Genomic DNA, 13,218 nt, shown 5'->3' on the forward strand with positions numbered 1-13,218 from the left:
TGGTCTATAATACAACCCCATTAATGTGGTCATACCTTTCTTGTTCCTCAGCTCCACCCATAGGGCCTCTGTAGACAAGCTCCCTAATCTATCCTGCCTGAGTACCGCTGTAACATTTTCCCTGACCAACAATGCCACCCCCCCCCCGACCTTTTAAGCCTCTGCCTCTATCCCGCCTGAAACATTGGAACCCTGGAACATTGAGCTGCCAGTCCTGCCCCTCCTGTAGCCAAGTTTCACTAATGGCTATCATGTCATATTTCCATGTGTCTATCCACGCCTTCAGCTCATCTGCCTTCCCCACAATACTCCTGGCATTGAAGTAGACACACCTCAAAAGATTATTTCCACCACACTCTACCCTTCCATTTGTGATTTTGCTTGAACTAACCTGTCTTTTTACCCCTGCTCCACTATCTGCTCTGGCACTCTGGTTCCCATCCCCCTGCAAATCTAGTTTAAACGCTCCCCAATAACACTAGCAAATCTCCCTGCAAGTATATTGGTCCCCTTGTAGTTTTGGTGTAACCCGTCTCTCTTGTACAGGTCCCACCTGCCCCAGAAGAGGTCCCAATGATCCAAGAATTGGAAACCCTGCCCCCTGCACCAGATCCTCAGCCACGTGTTCATCCGCCCAAGCATCCTACTCCTGCCCTCACTGGCATGTGGCTCAGGTAGCAATCCTGAGATTACTACCCTCGGGGTCCTACTTTTTAACTTCCTTCCAAGCTCTTTGTACTCACTCTTTAGGACCTCCTCACTCTTCCTTCCCACGTCACTGGTATCGATGTGTACCACGACATCTGGCTGATCACCTTCCCACTTTAGAACGCTGTGCACGCGATCAGAGACATCGCTGACCTTGGCACCTGGGAGGCAACAAACCATGCGGGAGTCTCTGTCCCGACCACAGAACCTCCGGTCCGTACCTCTGACCATTGAGTCCCCTATCACTACTGCTCTCCTCTTCTTCATCCCACCCTTTTGCGCTGTAGAACCAGACTCAGTATCAGAGTTCCGGCTGTCGCAGCTTGTCCCAGGTAAAGCATCTCCCACAACAGTATCCAATTCAGTATACCTGTTTTGGAGGGGTATGGCCACAGGGGAACCCTGCTCTGCCTGTCCTTTCACACTGCCATTTCGTCTCCTTACAGTAACCCAATTTCCTGTGCTCTGCTGCTTAGGTGTAACTATCGCCCTCAAGCTACTGTCTATATAATTCTCATTCTCCCAAATTAGATGGAGGTCATCAAGCTCCTTCTCCAGTTCCCTAACACGCTTTGCTTGCAGCTGAATGCATCTTTTGCAGGTGCTGTCGTCAGGGATACCGGAGGTCTCCCTGATCTCCCACATCCTGCAAGAGGAGCATTCCAACATCTTGCCTGGCATTTTTTTTTTACTCTGGGGAAATACAGGAATAAACTGTCTGAAAAAGAAAAAAAAAACCTACTCTCGCCTCTGCCAAAGCTGGTTTGCAGAAAGGAATCAAAGAGCTGGCAGAAATGGGTATTTTTCCAATTGGCAGACGGTGACTAGTGGGGAACTGCAGAGATCTGTGCTAGCACTCAATTGTTCACATTATATATCAATGATTTGGGAGAGGGAACTAAATTATCTCCACATTTGCAGATGATACAAAGTTGGGTGGGAGGGTGAGCTGTGGGGAGGGTGCAGAGATGCTTCAGTGTGATTTGGACAGGCTGAGTGAGTGGGCATATGCATAGCAGATGCAGTATAATGTGGATATCTGTGACGGTATCCACTTGGATAGCAAAAATAAGAAGGCAGATTATTATTGAATGGGTATAAATTGAGAGTGTTGGATACTCAGTGAGACCTTGGTGTCCTCATGCATCAGTCACTGAAAGTAAGTGTGCAGCGACAGCAAGAAGCTCAACTTCAGGTTTCCACCAATCAGCCTTGTGTTTTAAATATGCTGTCAGAATGAAACAATTCAAAAATCTTCCCCAGGCTTTTAATTAGCGTTTTCGAAACATGTGTTTTCTGATTTGTAACTGAGCTGGGTTTCTCACCATGTTTACTGCACAGAGGTGGACCTGTAGAATATTTTCGCACCTCGCCAAATAATTAACAATATTTCCCTGGTAAGGTGAGAAGACATAGTTCCATTGTAACTCTATTCTGTAACACCACACTCCCCCAACCGCTCTTCAGTCCTTTAATGTAAATGGCCCCTTCGTATTCTTTACGGTGTAAGTGAGGGTTTGAGCTCCTGCTCCTTGCCCCATATGGTCTGTTTCAATGGGGTTCATGGGCATGGCATTTTCTAAAAACACAAGACTATCCATTGGTGGGGGCTGGTTAACTCTGTATTTGGAACTACATGTGGAGTTGGGGTACTTTAAGGCATTCATTCCTTTGTCTCGTGGCAATTCCGTGCTTTCCTTGCGACTAGTAGTCACAGGATTCATCGGGACAGGGGCAAGTTCTCAGGGTGCTGAGCGATTAGGAGCCTCCGGAAAGGGAGGTGGGGGCCCCCAGTCAGCACCATGTGTGACACATTGCCAAACATTCTCTTCTCGATATATCCCATAAACCAATCCACAATCATCACCTCCCTCAAACTCAACTGTCCCAAATACAGACATCATCCCTTTCTGCTTTGACAGCTGAGATTTTAATTTATTAATCTCCTGCTGGCACTGGGAGTGATCAGAGTTTCGGTTCACTTCACGAACTTGATATGCTTTCTCACATTGAATTTTAAACTGACTCATAAACAATATTTATATTTGATTCTTTTGCTCCTGCTTCAATACTTTTCATGATGTGGAGATGCCGGCGTTGGACTGGGGTGAACACAGTAAGAAGTCTCACAACATCAGGTTAAACATTAGGGCGGCACGGTAACGCAGTGGTTAGCACTGCTGCTTCACAGCTCCAGGGTCCCGGGTTCGATTCCCGACTCAGGTCACTGTCTGTGTGGAGTTTGCACATTCTCCTCGTGTCTGCGTGGGTTTCCTCCGGGTGCTCCGGTTTCCTCCCACAGTCCAAAGATGTGCGGGTTAGGTTGATTGGCCAGGTTAAAAAAAAAAAATTGCCCCTTAGAATCCTGAGATGCGTAGGTGAGAGGGCTTAGCGGGTAAATATATGGGGGGAGGGCCTGGGTGGGATTGTGGTCGGTGCAGACTCGATGGGCCGAATGGCCTCCTTCTGCACTGTAGGGTTTCTATGATTCTAAAGTCCAACAGGTTTATTTGGTAGCAAATACCATAAGCTTTCGGAGCGCTGCTCCTTCGTCAGATGGAGTGGAAATGTGCACATTTCAACCAAATAAACCTGTTGGACGTTAACCTGGTGTTGTGAGACTTCTTACTGTCAATACTTTTCACAGAACAGCTCATTTTCTTCTCTTAACTTCTCAACTACTTCTCTCATATTTTCTAAATCATCTTTTAACTTCATTTATTCTGATTTCTCTCTTTCTAACTCTTCGAACAAAATAACAATTAGGGCAGCATTACTTAATTTCAAAGTGTTTTTTCCTTGATCTCTGTTTCTCTCATTCCAACGTCTCTGACCTGCGGATCCCAGACCCACGAACAACTTACTGCAGTGTTCTGCCCACTTGGGCCATTTCTTATTCAGATACTTTCTCAGTGTCTGTTCCCACTCTTGGGGTTCTCCCATTTCTCTGGTCCCAGGGCACGGGATGTGGCTGATAGGGGTACAGCTACTGCTAATTTCCCAGTCAATCCCTCTCAGTCAGGTTGTATCGGGAGCACAATGAATACTCACTCGCTACTCCAAAAGCAGCGCAGCAGGCCAGGAGATTCAAGCGGTGCCAAATGCATGGGATCTAAGCTGGGCATCCCGCCCCGATAGCATCTGCCAGCACCAGATTTCTGGCGGCGTCAGCTCCACGCTGGAACTCGGCTGGGAGCCGCATATATTATTCAGATAAGAATTTAAATCTAAGTTAAATGTCATGAGTGGGTCCGGGACTGAAGTCTCCGGACTTGCTCGCCTCCCTGCCCCCGCAAGGAGTATTTCACTCCAACGGGGTTTACAGGAGCTCCCCACTTTTGGGGAGCTGGTGTCTCAACCCCACTGGAATGAAAGGGGGCAATTGGGGCCCCCCAGGGGGTCGGGAACTGGGGGGTGGGGGGTGCCCCATGAGCATTGGCACCTTGGCAGTGCCAGCCTGTTCCCCTAGCAGTGCCCAAGGGGCAAAATGCCAATGCCCCGGGGGCAGCTCGTAACTGCCCACCTCCAGCCAAATAGGTTCTGCATCCTGATCTCCTGAACCAGGGTCATCACTAACTATTGCAGCATTGATACCCTCGAGTAACAATGCTACCCCTCCACCATTATCTCACTCCCAATTCTTCTTGAATGTCATAAGTCCCTCAATATTCAGAACCCAATCCTTGTCATCCTGCAGCCAGGTCTATGTCATGACGACCAATCATATTTATTGACTTCAATGTGAGCTGTTGTGGGAAAAATCCACTCGTAGTCAGATCTCGAGATTCAACACACAATTTATTCAATGGAGCTCCGTGGATACAAGGCAGATGTCTGTAGAAAACCTTCTCTCGGTAAAATGTCGGGAACGGTCCATCTTTATACTTTTTACACAATAGATGGACCGGTGATTTGAACATTATCACATCGTTATAGGCAGATACAAACAGATACAGACATTTAACATAGTATTGTTCTTATGAATGGGTATATTTCCTATGTCTGTGGCTATCAATGGTTGGTTTCGGCTCATTCAGGTGCTAATCGGTTTCCCTGCATTCATATTTTGCCGCTCTTCCTATGACTAATTGATGCGCGTTATCAAACACGAGGCTAGATGCTCGGGAAATAAAGGCTTTTATTTACTGTAATGAAGCAGCCAATAATGATATACACGATCCCAGACTGAGGGGTCCCAGCCAGAGCAGGGACCTTTATACCTCTCCCAGGAGGCGGAGCCCGACTGGGATGTACCACAACACTACAGTACAAAGGTGTAACAACCCCACCCTAACCCCAACAGCAACAAGTAGCACAACCCAACAGTAACATATGTACATCCTTGTAGTACTGGCCAGACCCTGGCTCAGTACTATCCAGTGGGAACCAACGATGGTTTACCACACTAATCTATTCCCTTTGTCTCGGGTTTTTCCTCATCTAAAAGATGTCTCGATCCTTGGCTTGGCTTCCTGAGGTGTTTGTTTCCTTTAAGTCACTGTCTGTGATTTAGAAATGGCTTGTCTGTTGGGTTTGATTTGAAGTGATCTTTGTATAAGTGGAAGCCGGTGTCTGCTTTATGGTTCCTTTCCCAGTTAACTCGTTATGTGCCAGGCAGCCATTTTAAAGTGTGCTTTCCTTACATTTTTCCCCTTACAGAGCTATCAATTCTTTTATTTTGCAATGAATGTTGTGTGAATTCAGATACAGAGCCTTCCATTTTGCCTCATTGTTATCTTTGTCTTTATTCTTTGTCCATCCTTAGTTTTTTTTTCATTCTGTCCCTTGCTGCCATTCTCTGACCCTTATTTCCCATTTTACTATTATCCTCTCTTACCCTGGCCGGAATTCTCCAAACTCGCCACGGCTGGGATTTTCCGGTCCAGCTGTACTGAAGGGAGATCTGGCTGAGTGCCAAATTCTCCGTTCTCACCGACAGTGATGTCGAGGCAAATGAGATTGGAGAATTCCGGCTCTTGTCTCGACGCTTCGATGTACCACAGGCGGGATTTTCCACGCAACCCGCTGTGTGTTTTGCTGGGGCTGAGCTGGCCTGGCATTGGCTGATGCTGGTCTGGTCCCACCGTTCTCAAGGAGGTTTCCCGTTGAATGCACCTTCGCTGCTGGGAAACCCGTGTTGGGAATATGCAATCGGCAGGACTGGAAGATCCCACTGGTATGATTGGCTGGAAAATTCCAGCCCACATCTTTCAACATTTGATATATTGTGCACTCTTATTTCATTTCAATCCCTCTCTTCTCTGGTGATGTGTCTCGCTAGAACACTGGTCCCAGCACGGTTCAGGTGTGTACAGAACTGTGTATTCTCTGTACAGAACCTCTTTCCTAGTTCTTCCTCTGCCATTGGTACCTACATGAACCGGGGCAACTGGTTTCTCTCCCTCCCACTGCAAGTTCCTCTCCAGCCCTGAGCAGATGCCCTGAACCCTGACACAGACAAACAACACAGCCATCTGGACTCTGTCCCTTTGCTGCAGAGATTGGTGTCAATCCCCGTCACTAAGCTGTCCCCCAAGGAACAAAATGTTCCTTTTTTTCCCTTTCACTTGAATGGCCTCCTGTACCATGGTGCCAGGGTGAGTCAGCTCATCCTCCCTGCAACCCCCACTCCCATCCAAACAAGCTGAGAGAACCTCAAAGCTGTGAGACAATGGCAGAGACCGACAGTCCTGCCCTACTGACCCCCTGACCTGCCTCACTCACAGTCACAGCCTCCTTTCCCTGACCACTGACCAAATCAGCTCTTGCTGCCACTGGCAGTCTCAGAGCCGATCTCAGGGGACATCCCTTTATAGATCAAAGAGACCGTCTCCCTTAACAGAGTGGATCCTTCTTCTGCACCGATCCTCTGTCATGTCCAGCTACGTGGCTCTTACTCAATAGTCTCTGCCAGCTGGTAATGGTGCCTCCACTGGCCTCTTCAATCTTGGTAAGAAGTCTCACAACACCAGGTTAAAGTCCAACAGGTTTATTTGGTAGCAAAAGCCACTAGCTTTCGGAGCGCTGCTCCTTCATCAGGTAAGTGGGAGTTCTGTTCACAAACAGGGCATGTAAAGACACAAACTCAATTTACAAAATAATGGTTGGAATGCAAGTCTTTACAGGTAATCAAGTCTTAAAGGTACTGACAATGGTCGTGGAGAGAGCGTTAAGCACAGGTTAAAGAGATGTGTATTGTCTCCAGACAGGACAGTTGGTGAGATTTTGCAAGCCTAGGCAAGTCGTGGGAGTTACAGATAGTGTGACATGAACCCAAGATCCCGGTTGAGGACGTCCTCATGTGTGCGGAACTTGGCTATCATTTTCTCCTCATCGACTCTGCGTTGTCGTGTGTCATGAAGGCCGCCTTGGAGAACGCTTACCCAAAGATCAGAGGCTGAATGCCCGTGACCGCTGAAGTGTTCCCCAACAGGAAGAGAACACTCTTGCCTGATGATTGTCGAGCGGTGTTCATTCATCCGTTGTCATAGTGTCTGCATCGTCTCCCCAATGTACCATGCCTCGGGACATCCTTTCCTGCAGCGTATCAGGTAGACAATACTGGCCGAGTTGCAAGAGTATGTCCTGTGTACCTGGTGGATGGTGTTCTCACGTGAGATGATGGCATCCGTGTCGATGATCCGGCACGTCTTGCATGGTTGCTGTGGCAGGATTGTGTGGTGTCATTGTCACTGTTCGCCTGAAGGCTGGGTAGTTTGCTGCGGACAATGGTCTGTTTGAGGTTATGCGGTTGTTTGAAGACATGAAGTAGGGGTGTGGGGATGGCCTTGGCGAGATGTTCGTCTTCATCAACGACATGTTGAAGGCTCCGGAGACGATGTCGTAGCTTCTCCGCTCCGGGGAAGTACTGGACGACGAAGGGTACTCTGTCCGCCATGTCCTGTGTTTGTCTTCTGAGGAGGTCGGTGCAGTTTTTCGCTGTGGCGCGTCAGAACTGTCGATCGATGAGTCGAGCGCCATATCCTGTTCTTATGAGGGCATCTTTCAGCGTCTGGAGGTGTCTGTTGCGATCCTCCTCATCTGAGCAGATCCTATGTATACTGAGGGCTTCTCCCTAGAGGATAGCTTCTTTAACGTGTTTAGGGTGGAAGCTGGAGAAGTGGAGCATCGTGAGGTTATCCATGGGCTTGCGGTACAGTGAAGTGCTGAGGTGACCGTCCTTGATGGAGATGCGTGTGTCCAAGAATGCAACTGATTCCGGAGAGTAGTCCATGGTGAGTCTGATGGTGGGATGGAAATTGTTGATGTCATCATATAGTTGTTTCAGTGATTGTTCACCATGAGTCCAAAGGAAGAAAATGTCATCGATGTATGTAGTGTATAGCATCGGTTGAAGGTCCTGTGCAGTGAAGAGGTCTTGTTCAAACCTGTGCATGAAGATGTTGGCATATTGAGGTGCGAATTTGCTCCCCATGGCTGTTCCGTGTGTCTGGATGAAGAACTGGTTGTTGAAGGTGAAGACATTGTGGTCCAGGATGAAGCGGATGAGTTGCAAAATTGCATCTGGAGACTGGCAGTTGTCGGCGTTGAGTACTGAGGCAGTTGCAGCAATGCCATCATCGTGGGGGATGCTGGTGTAGAGTGCCGAGACATCCTTTGTGACGAGGAGTGATCCTGGTTCAACTGCTCCATGCTCAACTGCTGAGTTTCTGTAGGAAGTCTGTAGTGTCGCGACAAAAGCTGGGGGTTCTTTGTACAATGGGTTTCAGGATGCCCTCGACGTAGCTGGAGATGTTCTCGCACAGGGTCCCATCGCCCGATACGATGGGACGGCCGGGTGTGTTTGCCTTGTGTATCTTCGGGAGGCAGTAGAGATCTCCAACGCGGGGAGTACATGGGATGAGAGCATGGAGGGTGCTCTGAAGGACTGGATCAAAGGTCTTGATCAGTCTGTTGAGTTGACGGGTGTGTTCTTTGGTCGGATCTGCGGGTAACTGTCTGGAGTGTTCCTTATTGTTCAGTTGACGGTACACTTCTTTGCAGTAATCCGTTCTGTTCAGTATGATGATGGCCCCTCCTTTGTCTGCTGGTTTGATGACAATGTTGCGGTTGGTCTTGAGAGCGTGGATGGTGTTGCATTGTGCTTGGGTGATGTTCGGGGCTGTCTTGTGAATGCGGTTGATGAATCTGGTGTTGACTCACCTCCTGACCGCTTGGGCATACATGTCGAGTCGAGGGCAGCGGCCTTCCGGAGGAGTCCAATTCGACTCTTTCCTCTTCGGTTGCTGCACTGCGGATCTCTCTGTTGGCTGTTCCGGTTCATTGGCTGTCTCATTGTGTTCGCTGTTGGCCTCTTGGGGTTTGTGGAAGAACTCCCGCAGCCTCATTCGCCTGATGAATTCCTCTGTGTCTGCTGCGAGACTGATGGGGTCTATTTTGGTGGTGGGGCAGAAATTGAGTCCTCGGCTGAGAACTTCGATTTCATCTGGTTGAAGTGTGCAGTCCGACAAGTTGACAATGGACTTCCCTGCAGTGGTACTGTTTTCTACTGTGGTAACGGGGGGCTTGGTTGCTGCTGGTGGTGATGCCGAGTTTCTCAAATTTCCTGTTCTTGGTGTGCATGTAGATGGCGTAGTTCCTTTGTCTCGTCTGCTTGGCAGAGTTTCGCAGCTGGTCTGTGTCCTGAGCGCAAGTTGAGAATATGGACTTGATCTTGGTTTCCAGGCTGCGGTGTTTGCTGTAGAGCTGGTGTATGAGGTGATTGAGGAGTGTGAGAGAGGTGGGACGGCAAAGTGTCTCAGTGTAGTCTGTGTTATAGGTTGACCTGAGTGGGACAGACAGCATGGTTTTGTAAGAGGGAGGTCGTGCCTTACAAATTTGGTGGAGTTTTTTGAGGAAGTGACAAAAACGGTTGATGAAGGAAGGGCCGTGGATGTCGTCTATATGGATTTCAGTAAGGCATTTGACAAAGTCCCACATGGCAGGTTGGTTAAGAAGGTTAAAGCTCATGGGATACAAGGAGAAGTGGCTAGATGGGTGGAGAACTGGCTTGGCCATAGGAGACAGAGGGTAGTGGTCGAAGGGTCATTTTCCGGCTGGAGGTCTGTGACCAGTGGTGTTCCGCAGGGCTCTGTACTGGGACCTCTGCTATTTGTGATATATATAAATGATTTGGAAGAAGGTGTAACTGGTGTAATCAGCAAGTTTGCGGATGACACGAAGATGGCTGGACTTGCGGACAGCGAAGAGCATTGTCGGGCAATACAGCAGGATATAGATAGGCTGGAAAATTGGGCGGAGAGGTGGCAGATGGAGTTTAATCCGGATAAATGCGAAGTGATGCATTTTGGAAGAAATAATGTAGGGAGGAGTTATACAATAAATGGCAGAGTCATCAGGAGTGTAGAAACACAGAGGGACCTAGGTGTGCAAGTCCACAAATCCTTGAAGGTGGCAACACAGATGGAGAAAGTGGTGAAGAAGGCATATGGTATGCTTGCCTTTATAGGACGGGGTATAGAGTATAAAAGCTGGAGTCTGATGATGCGGCTGTCTAGAATGCTGGTTAGGCCACATTTGGAGTACTGCGTCCAGTTCTGGTCGCCGCACTACCAGAAGGACGTGGAGGCATTGGAGAGAGTGCAGAGAAGGTTTACCAGGATGTTGCCTGGTATGGAGGGTCTTAGCTATGAGGAGAGATTGGGTAGACTGGGGTTGTTCTCCTTGGAAAGACGGAGAATGAGGGGAGATCTAATAGAGGTATACAAGATTATGAAGGGTATAGATAGGGTGAACAGTGGGAAGCTTTTTCCCAGGTCGGAGGTGACGATCACGAGGGGTCACAGGCTCAAGCTGAGAGGGGCGAAGTATAACTCAGACATCAGAGGGACGTTTTTTACACAGAGGGTGGTGGGGGCCTGGAATGCGCTGCCAAGTAGGGTGGTGGAGGCAGGCACGCTGACATCGTTTAAGACTTACCTGGATAGTCACATGAGCAGCCTGGGAATGGAGGGATACAAACGATTGGTCTAGTTGGACCAAGGAGTGGCACAGGCTTGGAGGGCCGAAGGGCCTGTTTCCTGTGCTGTACTGTTCTTTGTTCTTTGGGTTCGTGATCTGTAGTCCTTTCGGTATCTTGTCTGCTTTCTTGCATCTTTGTAGAAACTTGATGTCTGTGTCGATATGCGCGATCTTCTTGGAGAGCCTCTCCACTTGGAGCCGGCAGTTTGCTGTGTCGATGGTAGTCAATCTTCACAACTCGCACTGGCCTTCACCCCCTTCAGGGTGACCTGCTCTCTCTAGTGGGCAGATACGTTGATGCTGTCCATGGCCAGCTGGTCTTCTCTCTCTTCTCCTCATCCCCTCTTCACCTGAGGAAGGGTCTCCACCTGACAGAAGCATCACCACATTGAAGCTATTGGATTGTTGACGTGCTAACTGACTGATGTGATGCTCAGTCTGTTTGTGGGTCTTTAAAGACAGAAGCCAGTTGATAATTACACCCATTAATTTCTTTCGAGCGCGATTCAACTGAATTGGATCTAAATGCCCACATCAGCAGAAAAACCAGAGTGTTCCCCAGTGGCGCTGCCAGCGTCTGTCAGCTGGGATTCACCCACCTGAAAAACGCAAAGGAGTTAATCGTGAAAAAACTGCCAGCCACCCCTGCTGTTCAGAGATCAAGGTGTCCTTTTTAAAGGGTGCGCTGAACTCCCTCCCTCCAATAAATGAAATGGTGACCCCCCTCTCCCCACTCCCTGCTGACCAGGGGTGCATCACCAACCACTCAGCAAAGGGTGGCATCCGCCCTCCCTCCACTTAAATAACAGGTCAACCCCCCAGCACCACCACACAGGCATGAGTGTGAGCCATCCCTTTCACCCTCAGGCCCCCCACAATCCCATCTCAGGTCCCCCACTCATATCCCTCCCCCTCCCACTCAGTCCCCTCCCCCCTCAAATCCCTAATCAGGCCCCCTTCAAGCCACGCACCTTTGCAATGCTGACGGTGCACTGCTCCCGATACCCTAGCACTGACAACCTGACCTAGCACCATGGGTCAGAGGGAATCAAGGAGGTGGGTCCAGTGGCCCTTTGCACCTCTGCTGCTGCCAAAGGAAGGGTCCCTCAAGGGTCCTGGGGGTTGGGTGTGATCGGATGGGGGAAAGGGGGTCACCTCGCCACTCTCGGCCAGGGTGGGGGACTCGTGGATGGACAACCCCTTCTAGCACTGACAGAACTGAAGATCACCACTGGCATGGTGATTTCAGGCATCTCAGTGATCAACATCTTCATTCCTGCCTGTCAGCACAGAAAGTTTGAAGTGACCGAATAACTTTAATTTCCATGGCCCCTGGACAGCTGTCCAGCTTTTAAATCACTGCAGCACTCCATTCTGCAGCAGGAATTTCCATTTCTCTCTGTAACAAGCTGCAGGTTAGAGCAGACCCCTTTGGGTTAGAAATCATAGAAATCATAGAAACCCTACAGTGCAGAAGGAGGCCATTCGGCCCATCGAGTCTGCACCGACCACAATCCCACCCAGGCCCAACCCCCACATATTTACCCACTAATCCCTCTAACCTACGCATCCCAGGACTCTAAGGGGCAATTTTTAACCCGGCCAATCAACCTAACCCGCACATCTTTGGACTGTGGGAGGAAACCGGAGCACCCGGAGGAAACCCACGCAGACACGAGGAGAATGTGCAAACTCCACACAGACAGTGACCCAAGCCGGGAATCGAACCCAGGACCCTGGAGCTGTGAAGCAGCAGTGCTAACCACTGTGCTACCGTGCCGCCCCTCTGGTGTTTTTAGATTTCCAGAAGGCGTTCGATAAGGTGCCTCACAAAAGGTTGCTGCAGAAGATTGGGGTACACGGAGTTTGGGGTAAGGTGTTGGCGTGGATTGGGGATTGGCTATCTAACAGGAAGCAGAGAGTTGGGATAATGGGTGCTTTTCTGGTTGGCAGTTGGTGACCAGTGGCGTGCCGCAGGGATCGGTGCTGGGGCCTCAATTGTTTACCATTTACATAGATGATCTGGAGGAGGGGACTGAATCTAGGGTATTCAAGTTTGCTGATGACACGAAGGTGAGTGGGAAAGCGAATTGCGTGGAGGACGCGGAAAGTCTGCAGAGAGATTTGGATAGGCTGAGCGAGTGGGCGAGGATCTGGCAGATGGAATATAACGTTAGCAAATGTGAGGTTATCCACTTTGGAAGAAATAATAGTAAATTGGAATATTATTTAAATGGAGAAAAATTACATCGTGCGACTGTGCAGAGGGACCTGGGGGTCCTTGTGCACGAATCGCAAAAACTCAGTCGCGAGGGGGATAGAATATAAAAGCAGGGAGGTCTTGCTGCAACTGTACAAGGCACTGGTGAGGCCGCAACTGGAGTACTGTGTGCAGTTTTGGTTCCCTTATTTGCGAAAGGATATATTGGCCTTGGAGGGAGTGCAGAGAAGGTTCACCAGGTTGATACCGGAGATGAGGGGTGTAGCTTATGAGGAGAGATTAAACAGATTGGGTCTGTACACGTTGGA

This window comes from Mustelus asterias, chromosome 15, assembly GCF_964213995.1.
Source record: "Mustelus asterias chromosome 15, sMusAst1.hap1.1, whole genome shotgun sequence".
NCBI lineage: Eukaryota > Metazoa > Chordata > Chondrichthyes > Carcharhiniformes > Triakidae > Mustelus > Mustelus asterias.